We start from the raw sequence: 7,070 nt of genomic DNA on the forward strand, positions 1-7,070 counted from the left end.
TAAAGTTGAATTTATCAACATTTGCGAATGTTCCATTGAGGTCACACTCACTTGATGAAATTAGGGAGGTGAGTTTCTTAAACTTTTTTCAGATAGTTATCCTAGTCATGGTTACTAAGTTGCATGGCATTGAACTTCTGATATCAGAATTTTGCACTGAGTTTGTGTTCATTGTATACTTGCAAAAATCCTCTCTAGATTTTATTGATTCCCATTCTTGTGTCTTATACAAAGTGAAGATCTGATATTTTGATTGCATTGACTTGATCATCTCCATTTTGTATCCTACGACCACATATTTTTATTTATGTAGAACCGCTTTTTTTGAATTTTTGAACTCTGAAAGAAAAGGAATGCATCTAGTGTATGAATCTTAAATTGCATTTCAGTATATTAAACAAATCAAATTGACAATCTGTTGCCTTATCGTGCTCATAGTTACAATATAATACATCTCTAGTATTTGTACTTTTAATGATGACATGAAAGTTTTCATGTCAATCTTTGTGCAAGTCACTCTCATGTCTTCCTTGAATGCCCCCATTGTCAGTCTAATGTTGGCCTAACTAAAGGTCGTGAAAGAATTTAGTCTAGGTTTGAGTCTCAAGGACTAGCGTACTGCACTTTTCATTGAAATTAGTTGAACTATGATTTGTAGAACATGATGCAAATTTCAGGAACCTGATTGTCTGGGAACTTAATCACAATAGGTTTTCATCTAATTGTAGCCATGCAACTTAATTTGATTTATTGTAATTATGGGAAGAGTTGTATTAAAACTTGGTTTGACAAAGGTAAATAGCTATCTATAACAGTAAACTCGATTCTTTGTGTTGGGTTAGTTCTTTGTGTTGATCAGAATATCACTTAGTATTAGTCACTTTGTTAAGATTAAGAGAATGATACTTTTCAAGTAACATTTATTTCTTCTTTGTCATCTATTACCAACATATTTTTTGTTTTTATAACTTTTGTCAAAATGAGTAATTTAACATTTTTTGGGTATTGATTTTGTTTATTTATGTGCTTATTTCTTAATAATTTTTCTCATTGACCAAGAAGTTTTTGGACATGTTATTTTACTTTACATTATTCCTATTTCTTTCATTAGATGTTGAGATTGTGGAAATTTCCTATGCAGCATCTTTCAGATATTTTGAAGGTAAATGGATGTATTCAGGAACTCCAACTAAACAGTTCAGGTATTGGAGATGAGGTTGTTTAATTTTACTTGTTGCAAGTTCCGGTTGTTTGTTTCTTGAGGAAGAAAATGATTCTTGATTCTGATAAAGTCTGAATGCTAAATATGTTATGTAGGGTGCAAGGGTTATTGCAGATATGCTGAAAGAAAATCAAACTTTACGTGTACTGGAACTTAACAATAATATGATTGAATATTCTGTATGACCTTATTCTTGGGCAATCTTTCATGTTTTTTTTATGAAATTCTTAGATCTTTTACACTTTGTTTCTGGTGTCCTTACTCCTTACACCTTATTTCCATGTGAAATTTTATAGGGTTTTGCAAGTCTTGCTGGAGCACTAGTTGAGAATAAGGCAATTCGATCTATACATCTCAAGCTAATAAGACTTACACACACTTAGATTTTCTATCCATGCAGTTCTTTCTTGCAGATTTAATTTCTTCATTAGATCTATTGGCTTTCCAGTATTTATTGATTGTACTACTTCTCAGCAATTATGTAAAACTATATTTCTTCTTGTTTAGGAAAAATAACACTTCTAGATATTGGCAACAATGAGATTGGTCCCAAAGGCGCCTTTAGCATCGTTGAGTTTGTTAAGAAAACTAAGTCCTTGCTACGGCTGAATCTTTACATGAATGACATTGGCGATGCGGTGTGGTTATTGACTATTGTTGCTTTATGCTCTGTTGCTTCACTTCTGAAACATAAATTATCATCTAAGGTGCATATATATATCTCATTGGAAATCATATAAATGAATTGATGTTACTCATCTTTATTGCTGCTGAGGAATTTATTTACTTTCCATGTGCTCTTAGTGATAAAAGTGAATTTATTATTTGCAAACTAAAAGTGAATTTATTTACTTTTCATGTACTCTTAGTGATAAACAGTTATGCCATTTGGGCCGACTACTAATGAATTGAATTTGAAAGATTAAATTGTTGTTTATGTAGTTAGATTAAAATTTTTGGTTTGGATTATATTAAGTTCCCAGGAATGATAGATCTATCACTATATGATGTGGTTGAGATAAATGATGAATGTTTTTCTTTTTAAGCATTCCAATTAGTCATCTTGTTACCTGGTGCTCTTACTACTTTTTCAACTATGATTTTTAGTCTTTGTTTACTAATATATTATTTATGTGTTTTTACAGTTTACAAATCTCAAGTACTCCAGAGTTGAAATTGATGAAGTGCGGTTCGAGTGGCCTGAATGCATGCTAGATTACATTTGAAGTGCGGTTCTACCTTAATGTGTTATTAAAAGAATGTTCTACCTTGATTTTGATATCTATTAGCTAGCTTTTGATGTAAAAAGAATGTTTGAGTATTTTATGGATATTGTTGTAAGAAGATTATTTATATAATTTGTGAATATTTGTGTATTTTATGGATATTGTTGAATGAAGAATATTTGTATAATTTGTGAATATTTGTGTATTTTTTTTTGATTATTGTCGGTTTTTCATTGTTTCGGAAATCAAATTTGTGCTGTTAAAAAATATACATATTACATCGGTTTTCCACCGCTGTAAAACCGGTGTTATTAACTAATATTACATCGGTCATTTACCGCTGCCAAAACTGGTGTTATTAACATACAATATTACATCGGTTTTACACCGTTGATGAAACGGTGTCGTTAAGTGATACTACACCGGTTAATAACCGATTCGAAGACCGGTGTCGTTAAGTGATACTACACCGGTTTTAACCCGATGTCTAAAATGGCAGACTTTTAACATCGGCTTCATAGACATCGGTCGAAAATGAAATAGACACCGGTGGAAAACCGATGTCTATGAAGGTTTTTGTTGTAGTGAATCAAACAGTTTGGTTTCATCAAGAATGAAGATGAACCTTGTGTCTATAAGGAGGTTGTAGGGGACATAGTTGTCTTCCTCATATTATATGTGGATGACATACTTCTCATTGGGAAAGACATCCCTTTGCTACAGTCTGTCAAGACTTGGCTAGGGACTTGTTTCTCAATGAAGGACTTAGGTGAAGCATCCCGAATTCTAGGCATACAGATCTATAGAGATAGATCTAAGAGGTTGCTTGGCCTAAGTTAGAGTACATATATTGACAAGGTACTCCTACGGTTTGCCATGCAGAACTCTAAGAAGGGATTTCTGCCGATGTCATATGACATGAGTCTTTCGAAGACTCAAGGTCCCTCTTCTAGAGAGGAGAGAGACCGCATGGAGTAGATCCCTTATGCCTCAGCTATAGGATCTATCATGTACGGCATGCTATGTACTCGTCCTGATGTCTCGTATGCTTTGAGCATGACGAGCAGATACCAGTCAGATCCAAGTGAAAGTCACTGGCTAGTGGTCAAGAATATTCTTAAGTACTTAAGAAGGACTAAAGAATATTTCTTGATATATGGAGGTGATGATGAGCTAGCTGTAAAGGGTTACAGTGATGCCAGCTTCCAGATCGACCAGGATGATTATCGATCGCAGTCAGGGTTCGTGTTTTGCATAAATGGTGGTGTTGTGAGCTGGAAGAGTTCGAAGCAGGACACAGTAGCTGATTCTACGACAGAGGCCGAGTATATTGCTGCATCAGAAGCAGCAAAGGGGGTAGTTTGGATCCGCAAGTTCATCACTGAACTTGGGGTGGTTCCTAGCATCGCTAACCCTATTGAGCTCTATTGTGACAACAATGGAGCAATTGCGCAGGCTAAGGAACCTCGCTCACACCAGCGGACCAAACACATACTACGGCGCTTCCATCTCATTCGAGAAATTATCGAGAGAAGAGATGTGAAGATTTGCAGAGTATCTACAAAGGCTAACAACGTAGATCCCTTGACCAAGGCTTTGGCACAGAAAAAGCATGATGGTCACACTAGGTCATTGGGGCTTAGAGCTTACACTGATTGACACTAGTGCTAGTGGGAGATTGTTAGTTAGAGCCCTAGAGCCAATCATTTGATGATTGTTGTATGGACTCGTTGTATCATATTCTTGTATATAAATAAAGGCATTTGTTTTTGGTTATTATACTTACTTGTATTGGTGCCAAATAACTAAGTATAATAGCGTCCTTGAGTAGAAGGTTCTTACCTATATCAATCGATTGGTTGAATCGATAGTGAGATGATATAGGGAACACTACTCTTAATCATTCCTAGTCGAGTATTAACATTCAGGGACAATGTTAATGCGACAAGACTAGTATGTAGGTCAACTCGATGACTTGATCTCACAAGTCATGGATATGGAGATATCAAGTTGACACATGGGTATGCATCGGAGAATGTATACTGAATGACCCGCCATGAGAAAGTATCATGGATCGTTATATGAGTGTCATATACTTTCTCATGTGGCTATTAGTATGACTACTAGTCCTTAGACCTGAAGTCACCATGGTTCCCTACATAAGGAGTTACGTACTTTGGCTTCGTCAAACGTCACCCGTAACTGGGTGGACTATAAAGGCGATTACTGGGTATGTAACAAATTATGCGGAAGGATATGAGTGATGTAGATGGGATCTATCCCTCCTATATGACGGGAGAGACATCGATATTCTTGATAGAGTGAGACCACTAAGTGCATGGCCATGCCCAAATGAGTTAATATAAGATATTGAGCTCATTTGATCGAGTGAGTCTACTTGGAGTTCAAGATTTAGATTGATTAGAGGATGACACAGTTTATGCCTCATATTGATCAATTTAGATGTTTAGGATAGAAGAACACTTGTCATATATTGTGAAGAGTCACAATTAGTAGTCACAAGGTGATGTTGGATCTCAACATTCTTATAACTTGGGTAGTAATGATGTGTTGCTAGATACCTCTCATTACTTATGCTTTTAAATGGGTTTAGGAGTATTGCCAACGTTATAAGAACCTATAGGGTCTCACACAAAGGACAATTAGATGGAGATTAGGTTCATTTGATGAACCTAAAGGATTAGGTTCATGTGATGAACTAAATTGGATTAAGAGTAATCCAAATTGTGCTAATTGAGTTGGACTCAATTTGGTTCTTGTATTAAGTGAGTCTAATTTAGACTTAGACCCATTTAATTAATTTAATTCAATGAATAGAGATTCATTAAATTAAAAATTGATTTGAACCAATGGTTAGATTAGATCAACCAAGGGAGAGAAGTGGTCAAGTTTGACTTGACTTGAGAGGAAGATGAAGGGTCAAGTTTGACTTGACCATTTGCCACCTCATTGGTGAGTTGACATTAAGTGGCTAATGGTGATGTGCCACATCATCAAGGCTAGCACATGTGTGTGCCACCTCATGAGGGAGATCAAGAGTTTTTGACTCTTGAAATTCCATGGAGTATATAACTCCTCATGAAAAGTGGTCGGCCACTTTAGTGCTTGTGAGGAGTTTCATTTTGTGTGGTAACTCCATCTTCTTCTTCCTCAAGCTCTTTCTTCTCTCCCTCTCCTCCACCCTTGGCCGAAACTTCATAGAGTGCTAGCACACTCTAAAGTTTCTCCTCCATCGATTTGTTCGTGTGGATATACATAGAGGAGTATCTACCTTGATACTCTCGAGATTCAGTGAACCTAGGACGAGCGGGATTACGCAAAGGGCTTCGCTTCAAAGGTATACCCTCTGATCTTGTAGATCTAGTGTAGATCTAGGAGTAGAAAACATGTATATGAAATTTTATTCTTCGCACGGATCCGGTGGCGGGGGATTTCGGGGTTTGCGCAACGCAAAAAAGCGGTTTTTGCGGCCCGAAAAACCCAACAAAATCATCTCCCACCCAGCGATGATTGGGCAGAGGCAGACGGACCAGAGGATTGGGCAGGACGAACGGGATGAATGGTTGAGCGGGTTATCTTCTGCCCAGCCGGAGGAAGGGAGGTGAGTGGTTGATCGGCGAGCGGCTCTTGCATCTCAGCCACGGACGGAGTTCGATCGGAGGAAGTAGCCTCCACTATTATGGGGGCTGGGGAAGGGACGCCTCGCTCCGCAGAGGCTTGAATGGCTGAAGTAGCGGATCGAGACGGCGCTTCCGTTCGGCGCCTCTTGCGGGAGAGCGGAACTTCGTCGCCCGAGGACCCCGATCCCTTAGCATGAATGACGGGTGGCACGCCGCAAACCGAGCCTGGTTCGGTTGTCGCTCCCATGCTCGGCATCCGTTCGACGGTCCCTTCGCCAGTAGTTGTATTTGTTGGAGTGTATACTAAAAGCCTAGCTTTTGTAAACATTTATTTTTGAAATAAAAGAATCGCATTGGTCAATATCTGCATTTATTTGTTAAATGTAATTGTTCAATTAATTTATATACTAGATAACATGGAGTGTGGTTTCACACTCAGAAGATCATGTTGTCGATTCTCTATAAATTATAAACAGTTGCTCACGACTAAGATGAAAAGGAACAAACCATCAGAATAGTCGTAGTGTAATTAAGTATTAGTTTATCTTGACTAATAAATTACACTGATACACTTTAAGTGTATTGAGTAGGACCATTTAGGTAAGTTCTTTTTGTACTGACTTAATTAAAGAATTAGACCTTAGTTATTATGGAAGTGTGTGCTCTTAATCCTAATATAATAACAAGCATATATATTTAATGTTTATTTCTTTGACTTATCAAAGGATGAGGTTTAGCTCGATAAATCAATATGCCCGATAAGTTGAGAAATGATATTACTTATAGTGTGTGTTGTTGATTATAGAAGGAATCTGTGTCCTAGTTATCTAGGTTGAGAATGTCCCCAAGAGGATCTCATAAGGAATGTCATGTTAAATCCTGCAGGTAGACTTAGTCCGACATGACAATGAAGTTGAGTGGTACTACTCTTGGAGCTAGATATTAATTAAGTGAGTTGTCAGAAACTTAATTAGTGGACAT

General features: G+C 37.2%; 1 long non-coding RNA gene across 1 annotated transcript; it reads left to right on the forward strand.

Annotated features, from left to right (window-relative positions):
- The first annotated feature begins 1,155 nt into the window (after window positions 1-1,155).
- On the forward strand, window positions 1,156-1,627 carry LOC122053721. The gene is made up of 3 exons (XR_006132325.1): window positions 1,156-1,216; window positions 1,318-1,401; window positions 1,519-1,627. It is a non-coding gene; the product is annotated as an uncharacterized LOC122053721 (long non-coding RNA).
- The last annotated feature ends 5,443 nt before the right edge of the window (window positions 1,628-7,070 follow it).

The sequence above is a fragment of the Zingiber officinale genome, chromosome 3A (genome assembly GCF_018446385.1).
Source record: "Zingiber officinale cultivar Zhangliang chromosome 3A, Zo_v1.1, whole genome shotgun sequence".
NCBI lineage: Eukaryota > Viridiplantae > Streptophyta > Magnoliopsida > Zingiberales > Zingiberaceae > Zingiber > Zingiber officinale.